Source organism: Megalobrama amblycephala, linkage group LG3 (assembly GCF_018812025.1).
Source record: "Megalobrama amblycephala isolate DHTTF-2021 linkage group LG3, ASM1881202v1, whole genome shotgun sequence".
In the NCBI taxonomy this organism is placed as follows: Eukaryota; Metazoa; Chordata; class Actinopteri; order Cypriniformes; family Xenocyprididae; genus Megalobrama; species Megalobrama amblycephala.
Window position 1 is genome coordinate 44,244,734 of NC_063046.1, and position 9,927 is coordinate 44,254,660.

The following is a 9,927-nucleotide window of genomic DNA, read 5'->3' on the forward strand; positions in this document are numbered from 1 at the left end:
AGACACACACACACACATATGCGCTGAAGTCCACAGGGGTAAACCACATTTGATGAATGAATTGGCAACACACTCTTGTTTGTTCCCCCCTGGCATCGCTCGTCAGAATGTCATGACTCAGTACAGGCAGAAGCAGGAAGGTGTTCGCGTGACTTTGTAATGCTGCCGCCATCTCACAGGTCGTTGCCAAGCCACAGGAGGGCTTCCCCTTGGAGAAGGCCACACGTACCTGATTTCTTCCTTTGGTTCGGGTGAAACCCAATGGACCTGTAATATCTTATTGTTCCCACAGCTGGAGAAAATGGGGAAGATATGTTAAAACAGAAGGAGGGTTTCTGAGAATAAGAGAGAGGAAGGTTGTCAGGCTGGGAGATGACATTCATGCCATTATTGAATAAAGAGAAGGGTAAATAAAGTGACGGGAGGTGAAAAAGATAGACAAGTGAAAAGGGCTATCGGTGCCCAGCAGACTGTGCAAAAAATGGAGGTGTGCATTTCCATCAGATTCTGAACATGGTGTTGACTTCAATCTCAGGGGGAATTCACTAAGAATGAATTGTGTGTGTGGAAAGCACATTTTGTGTGATTTTTAAATCAAGTAACTGTGCCAGTGTGCCCCAAAAATTGGTGCTGAACTAAGTTTACATGGTGTCATTGATTTTTTAAAAACAAACCATACTTAACTATCATTACAGGCCAAACATTTAACTCTTGAGAAGAGAAAAGTATTTACCAAGGTTGATTGTGTCGAAACAGAGGAAACTTTGAGAAGCTGACAGTATCCAAATATAAAAGTTCCATGACATATTGAGTAATCAATGAACTAATAACCTCATGGTTTTGATGATTTTAAGATTCTGATCTAAAGTTGCTTTGCCAGTAACAGAGGGAGTGGGGGGGGTCTATGGGGGAAATCTACCACAATGACCTGTTACATGGCTGATCTGTTGTAAGGAACACTGTGCTGTGGTCCAGACACCTGAATCAACTATGTTAAATGCGTAAACATCTTTTGATAATTTTTTTATGTACCCAATCATCTCTTTTTATAAAGCGCTTTCGTGCATATCACAGCACAAACACTATTTGCGATGAAATACTGTTTCGTGATTTCAGCCCAGAGTGTATCTGGACTCATTATAAGCGTCATTTAAAGAATGAAAATAAATAAATCGCAGCAGCTCAGGGATGTTGTGCCATGTGCTCTGCTTCCTCATCTTGAGAGCAGCTTGAATTAATGGTGATTCAACAGACGTGTTTCACTAGTGCACTACAAATCAACATGCTTTTTTGTTATTTTTCCAGATTAAAATGGAAAAAACATAAGTAGACTTTCTCGCATTAAGTCCAAACTTCTGTGAAAAGGCTAAATGCAGTAACAAATTGTCTAAAGTGAGTTATTAATGAATTCTTCAATCTTAAAAATAAAGGCTATTTAATAATTAATAATTGATTGATAATTAAAAATGTTTTCTTTTTGTTCTTTTAAGAACTGTTCACTGAAAGGTTCTTTAGGTTCTATGCAATTACTGTAAAAACCTTTATTTATATGTTGTTAAGGGTGTTGAACTATGAACTATACTCAGATTCAAAGATATTGTAGTATGAAAATTAATACTTTCGAAAGGCACTGAAGTGTTTAAAGGTCCCGTTTTTCGTGGTTTTTTGAAGCTTTGATTGTGTTTATAGTGTGCAATATAACATGTGTTCATGTTTCGCGTGTAAAAAAACACAGTATTTTTCACATAATTTACTTATCTGTATACCGCTGTTTCCACTGTCATAAAAACGGGCTGATGACTTCCTTGTTCTATGAAGTCCCTCCTTCAGAAATACGTAACGAGTTCTGATTGTGCCAGCGGTTCCTGTGTTGTGATTCGACAGCAGTTTAGCGCATCTTGCCCGGAAAGGTCACGCCTCTTACCATAACGTGGAGATGCACGCGCTCAGTGTTATTGTAAACATGTCTTTAATTTTGCACTATCAATTTGAGCCGGAATCAGACCCGGTGATTGGACTGCGGGATGAAAATAACAGCGTTTCGACGACATGGCGACAAACACACTCTACAAACGCAACTCTTGTGTATTCCTGTGGGCGGAGGTTAGTTAAAAAACTGTTTTAGTGACGTCATTAAAGAAGGAAGTAGAGGGATGTAGTCCAAACTGGCCGTTCGATGTAGGCGACTTCTGTTAAATAAAATATCTCGCTTGGCATTGAACTTTGAGCTTTAAAATTTTACAGATTTTATTTATACTCTAACAACAACATTACACACTAACTAAAGTTTGAAACATGGGATCACGAAGAACGGGACCTTTAATCATTATCAACATATATATTTTTAAAATTAACCCTATAAATGAGTTCCAAATGACAAATATTGTTGAGCCCCACACTTTCCAGGGCTCCAAAGCTGTAACATTGAATGGTAAAATGTAAAGACAAAAAGAATAGGGTTATCATTCCTGAATGGAATGCACTCTCTCTCTCTCTCTCTTCTCTCTCTTATCCCTCACAGTCACACGTAGGCTACAGCACACATTCTTTCTATTCTGATTAAAAAGAGCCAGAAACTCTGTCAGATGCGGTCTTTGTTAGCTGTGACTTGAATGGGTGTTTCTGCAGATTTAAACAGTGGTATACTGTATGAACAAGCTCATACTTTTTTTTGAAGAACATCAAAAGATGCACTTGAACCGTTCTCCTGGCCATTTTGAACAAGAACAAAAATTGACTAAAAATTGCTTGACTGTGCACAGCACATTACAATATTGAGTTTTGATTGGCCAATCACTGTTATTTGTAGTTTGTTCAGTCATATCAGACTCTTGGCTCTCCTACGGGCCATTTCTCACCATGCTTTCCAGTCTTCTGCTTTCTTTTAAAGCTGTCTTTTTGATGGTGTCGAGCCAACATATTTTTTGGCGGACTCTTTGTCTTGTTCCATGAACTGTGCTAGTTTGGTCATTTTTCCCTCAGGTGACATCTCTGGTTTGATGCTCTCCAAGACCTCTCTGTTGGTAACCCTCGGTGTCCATGATATCCTTAAGAGACTTGTCCAATGCCACAACTAAAATGCATCAATCCTCCTTCAATCATTTTTCCATAGTCTAGCTTTCACATCCATTTGTTGATATAGAAACATTTGCCTGGACTAGCCTGCATTTTGTTTGAGTTGATATCTTTGCTCCTCCAGATTTGGTGCATGCTTAGAATTGTTTTGTTCCATTAAAAGAGTTCATTGATGGTCGGTCTTGCTCAGTTGCAAGATCTCAATTGGTTTCATTTCACTATGAGATTTCATTGACGTTCAGTTTTGTTCCTTTAGGAGATTTCAATGGCAGTCGGTTTTTTTCCTTTGGGAGATGTCAATGACAGTCGGTTTTGTTCAGTTATGAAATTTCAATGAAATTCGGTTTTGTTTGATTAAAACATTTCATTGACTCAGTTTTCATTGTCGATCGGTTTTCTTCTGTTATGAGATTTCAATGAGAGTCTATTTGGTTCCTTTACAATATTTCAATGATAGCCATTTTTATTTTTAATCGGTTTTCTTCTAATTGTTTTTTTTACGAGATCTCAGTGACGGTTTGTTTTCTTCTATTAAGAAATCTCAATAATGGTCAGTTTTATTCCATTATTAGAGTTCAATGACAGTCGGTTTTCTTCTGTTACGAGATTCCAAAGACAGTCAAATTTTTTCGTTACGAGATCTCAATGACAGTTGGTTTTGTTCCTTTACAAGATTTCAGTGACAGTCGGTTTTGTTTGGTTTCGAATTTTTGATGACTGTCAGTTTTCAATGACGGTCATTTTTTTTTCTGTTATGAGATTTCAAAGAAAGTCAGTGATTTTTTTGTTATGAGATCTCAATGTTGACTATCATGGAGATCTCGTAACAAAAAAGAAAAAACTTTTGTTCCTTCAGAAGGTTGGTTTTGTTCCTTTACAAGATTTCCATGACAGTCTGTTTTGTTCGGTTATGAAATTTCAATGACATTCGGTTTTGTTCGATTACAAAATTTTAATGATCGGTTTTCAGAAGATTTCAATGACGGCTGGTTTTCAATGACGATTGTTTTCTTCTGTTATGAGATTCCAAAGACAGTCAGTTTTTTCGTTATGAGATCTCAATGATGGTTGGTTTTGTTCATAACCGACTAGATTTTTGTGAAATACTCCACGCGATGGACATTTTGACAACTATTTGTGCATTTGACCATTCAGGTGCAATGAGAACTGATTGCGCGCTGTCTGAGAGAACTGGGAGAAAGAAAGAGAGAGACAGCGCGTGCATGAGAGAGAGCTCTTCTGGTCTGTGTCATTCAGCGCGATTTGCATGCAGTTCACAGTGTGTGGGTTGTCATCATTCATTTTGATGTATTTCCACACCTCTGGGAATGACATTGTTTCTGCTGCTGCCGCCGGAGTCTCTGTGCACGGAAAATTCTGTCAGTTACGTCATGTGAGGTATCGGTCTTTGGTATCAGGGGTATTTTTACAAGTACGAGTACAAGTACATGAGCTTGGTATCAGGCCGATACTGGTATCGGTATCGGTGCATCCCTAGTTACCAGTGATGGTCGGTTTTGTTCGGTTACGAGATCTCAACGATGGACAGTTTTGTTAAATTATGAGATCTCAATGATGATCGGTTTTGTTCAGTTGTGAGATCTTAATGGTGGTCAGTTTTGTTCTATTAAGAAATCTCACAAAATCTTTATATATTATTTATCGAATCATCTCAGCATTACCAAGGTTGCTAAGAAGCAGAATCACTGAAGGAAAGAAGAAATTCATACACTGACAGGACTGTGATGAATAGTAAATCAAAACTTAAATTCATGCTTGTAAAGAGCATCTTTTTCAACTGATGGCCAGTTTGTGTACTCTAACAAAGAATGTATTTGCATGTAACATATAAATTGCAAACATTTCATATATGTCACTTATATATGTTTTATAGTGCTCAAAATTATCCAGAGCCGAACACCAATGAACACTGATAGCAGAATTCCTGTGTCTGCCGAGCAACTGCCTTTGAGATGAATGGCAACACTAACAGACAGGTATTGTAGATCTTTTGCACTTCCCCCACAAACCAATGGACAGTGTTATTCCCTACCACACTTTTACTGGATACAAATGAATATTTCAACTTCAATTCAACTGCTTTTTCATCTCTCTAACTCCTGAGTAAGTATTTTTTAAATGATGAAAAAACTTTGATATTTTGCTCCCTCTGGTTCTTTTTTCTTCTCTTCGCTCTGATCCTCTCCAAGGCCACCTGAAGCTTCCAACTCCCAGTCTGTTCTTTGGGGTTCTTGGATCCTTTACAGCCCCCCACCCCACCCCAAACACCCCCCCCCACCACCACCACCAATCGCTCTGAGCACACAAACTCTACAAAGACAGAACAAGGCAAACATGGCAGATCTGTAGGAAAGTGTGTTGGAATGTTCTCTGGTCCTATTGAAATGGTTGTTTTGTTATTTCCACCAGCTGTCAACTGTCCAAAGCCGAGCATGCTAGACATGCATTTCCCCCTGTTTAGCTTCAGCACAACTTCCCATGAGACTGCAGCTCCACCGTACCAAAGCGACATCACTACATCAAAGTCAGGCAGACTCTGTACGTCCATCAAATGCTTGTGTTTTTCCACCTGTGATTTGGAACAACGAAACTCATGAAAACAATGTCCCTGTAGAAAACATTAAACTTCCTTAAACTGTTACGCACAGGTGTCCAGAGTTTGCCTTACTGGTAAATGGGAATTTAACTGGTGTATTTTATAACAAGAAACTTCTTAAACATACAGTTGGCTTAGAAACTTGGAGAATGTGGAGGGGGCTGAAGATATTTACATCCTACTGAATGGTATACCATTTTGTTTGGCAGATTTAAATAATGTTAAAGGCACAGTATGTAAGATTTTTGGAGTAAAATATCCAAAAACCACTAGAACCGTATTATATATTTCGTTGTGTACTTACATTATCCCAAAGGTTTCGAAGAATGTTTAAATCCAGAGAAATAAGCAATTTTAACAGACTGTGCGTTTCCTATCAATGGCATCATTCATGTTACCCTCAATTTCAGGTTTTATTTTCTAGAAACCATGGAAACAGCAAAGATGCTTTAATGTATTATGTGTTGATTAGACAGGTGAGCAACTGTTTGGATACTTTCATCAACAGAAATCTAATCATTGTTATATATCTCAAAACAGTAAGTCTTATTCTTGATTTACCACGAGTACCATGTTTTACCATGCCTAATATCGATCTAGCTTACTGCAGTGTGCAACAAGTGTCTCACAGTAGCTGCCGAATGAACGCACAGAGTAGCATTATCATTATCTCTCATTAGCAATCGCTCCAGCAGCCTCATTCAGCTTCAATGGCTTTTAGCAACACCCTGCTCCATCCTACAGTAATGTTAATAAATCTTTAATACATTAGCTCATCCATTAATATGATTTCTGCCCGAGTGTTGTCTGATTCTTTTCCACCTACTGTAGACGTGAAGTCAACACCACCCATAATTTCGGGAAATCAAGGCATCATCAAGCTATGCCTTTGTTTTGCATAAGCGTCCTCTAGCGGCGAAAAACTACATATTGTGCCTTTAAGAAGTAGGTGAAAATATCTGTCAAAGGAAACTTTGACAATGTGCTAAGTTTCCCCGTGACTTAATTAAACTGCAGTGTAGTGTGACGTTTGCTGAGAGGGGAGAAAGAGTAAAAGAAAAAGATTTGAATGGAACATTTTGGAAATATTTATTCAGCATAAAGTAAAGAGATAAAAAAAAATTAATAATATTGAATAGGGTCCCCCCCTCCCATTTCTGCATAACGTATTTGATTTGAATTATGTGAAATTGTAATTCTCCAAGCAACAGTAATGTGGTACCTTTTTCTGTGGTGACTTTCTAAAATATCTTGCCATTTCTAAGCGAATAGAAGTGGTACACCTCATTATGTATACAATAATCTCACTAATTAAAATGTGCCTAATTATTACAATGTTAAATTATTTCCTTGCAAGCATAATTAATATAGGCATATCAGACTATTATGCATATCAGTAATTACCTTAATATATAAGTTAATTAAATATCATTCATTTTGTCAGTTATTGTTGCTACTTTCTTCAAAGGATAGATACAGTTGACACATAGTTTTACTCCTTCTATAACTACATGTTTTACATTGCAGTATACATGAATACTTAATTGTTTGTCAAGCTAAACTTGGTATTAACTTAGCCTTTTGCCTAAATAGGTGAAAAGGAGAATTGCATCTTGAAGGAAATAGGAACCTATCAACCTCTTTTTTTCTCTTCTCAAAATTAGTGTTACTCTGTGATGTGTTTCGTGTTAATTGGTATTGAGAGTGAGATTTGGCTTCTGCTGACAGAGCGGTGGGCCCACATGCTAATTGTGTTATCATAACAGGAGGGCAGCGAGATGTGCAGTTTGTTAATATTTGCATCGGCAGCATAACTCTCTCAGGAGGACCAGGACAGCACTGAAGGGCCTGGCCGAAACATGCGGGAGGGGGTTGGAGGTCGAGGAGATTTTGGACATCTTGTCCCACCCCTGGTGAGAGGGTTGTGGATGAATAGATGTCTGACAGGGGTTTAGAGATGTGAGCCAAAGTAACAGAGTAAAGCTAGACAGCGAGAAAAAGAACAGAGAGAGATCAGCACGCATTTAAATGCATAAACACGCTCTTGCTCTCTGGCCATGAATAGGCTCAGGAGTCCTTAACGATTATCTAAAGATTATATGGTTTTAATTGAGGACAGAGTAATTACAGTAACATGCTGGCCAAAAGTAAAATATTCATATTTTGTATCTTAAGGTGGGCACCCAACTAGCAGATATTCAGTTAGGCTTCATTTACAAAGTTGCTGGAGAATCAGTGGGAGCCAATAAGAATTTTATTTCAAAAACAAAAGTGAAACATGCTATTGTTGTTACAGTATACTTCCGATTCAAGCAGAACCTTTTTTTTTCTTTTAGCTTTCTTTCATTTAAGGGATGTAATAAAAAAAAAGCAAAACAATAATTGCATGAATTACACAAGGTATATCGGCTATATACATTGAAAAAGTGGAAAAATAGATCGTCTGGTTTACGCAATCATTATTTGTGATCTACACACATTTTACACACCTCTTTTTTTTTATTGCTTTCGAATAATGTAATTCTTTAAAATGAGAAATGTACTAGATTAAATTATACAGGGTGGATGTGAACCAATCAAATATTAAAAAAACAAAAACAAACTAATGTTGACATTAATGAAATTGCTTCAGAGCATCCTTTCCATAGGACTTTTTCAGGGAAAGTAAAACTGTTGAAATTGTTGAGACTTGATAGTGTTTAACCCTTAAATGCATGACTGTTTCGCCAATCATTCTTACATATTCGGGTCTTTATCGACCCGGATCTATATCTAACACGGAAGGATCTCTACCTGTCGCGATAATATAAAACTCCTCTGATATTAGAGTAACAATTACAGAAGAATAAAATAAATCGTATTTTGTTACCTTTTGGAGCTTGAAAGGGCTCCGTTTGAGCAGATGTTTATTGCCATCATCACTGTCCTCGTCAGAGCTCATTTCCCTGTAAATTCAGCAAATAATGGGCTAGTTTTATGTTTGAGGTCACGAATATGAACCCATTCGCGATCTCAAATGTATTCTCAAAACTATATAATTTTCAACATCTTCAAAATCAATATTTTGATCGCTAACAGCTTCACCAGATTCATCCTGTAACAGTTACAGTCATATTTGATTGCGTTCAGTATTTGCTCTGCAGTAAATCGCTGAGCCATTTCATGTTTTTCTTATTTCGTTTTCTGTCTGAATGAATCGTCACTTCATCATTGTGTATCAGACATTGCCACCTTGTGGAATAAAGGTGAATTGCACTTATTCTGTCATCTAAGATTCAATTATTGTTGTGCAGAAAAAATATACGTACACTCATACACACCTCGGGTCGTTAGCGACCCTATACAATTTTTACAAAAAATGAATACAAAAATAGGCATTCTTTTATAATTTTATGATTTTTTTCTTGTTATATTCTTTATAATGAATTGATTGAGGAATACCAAGAAGGTTGATGTCTAACTTTAAAAAATGAATGAGGAGGAGGGTAGTGAATGACGTCCCGGGTCACTAAAGACCCGAGGTATGCATTTAAGGGTTAATGTTTGATTAGGCTGTGATTTAGAACTGTTTCATTTACACAGGGTTAAAATTGTGGTGAAGAGTGGGGCTTTTCTTCGGGTTTGTATGTGTACATAAAGTGAATGTCTTCGCTGCTTAACTCAAGCATGTTAATATGTGCTATTGTTTGCTAGCATATATATATAGGCTATTTTGTCCTATTTTGTCCACTACTGTACACTGTAAAGATAATGGATTCACTGCACACCCCTACTGCACAACATATACATTCTATGGCAAGTCTAAGAACATAAAAACAGTGGCACACATTCAGAGTTACTACACAAATTGCATCTTAATTCAGTTTATTACAACTCTATGTTTGTGTTGTACTCTTTTTTTATTTTGGCAGACTTCACATTGATTTGCTGACAAAATGAGGCTTTGCAATATATGACAAGGACTCATAGAGAAATGTCAGATGCAGTCGTTTAATCTGTCATCTCTCTTTCATTCTTAATCGCCGAGTGTGACAGACCACTGACATACAGAGGCCAGATTTCAGCTAAAACAATGGGTAAAAGTGACACCCCATAGTAAAACTGGGTTGTTTCAAGTTGGCTTGTGGAACAAGCCAGTGGCCACTTACAAGCACACCAATTGCTGTCTGAAATGGTGCTTGATGATCACATATAACTGTCAGCAAACTGTCGTAAGCTGACAGTCAACATAATTT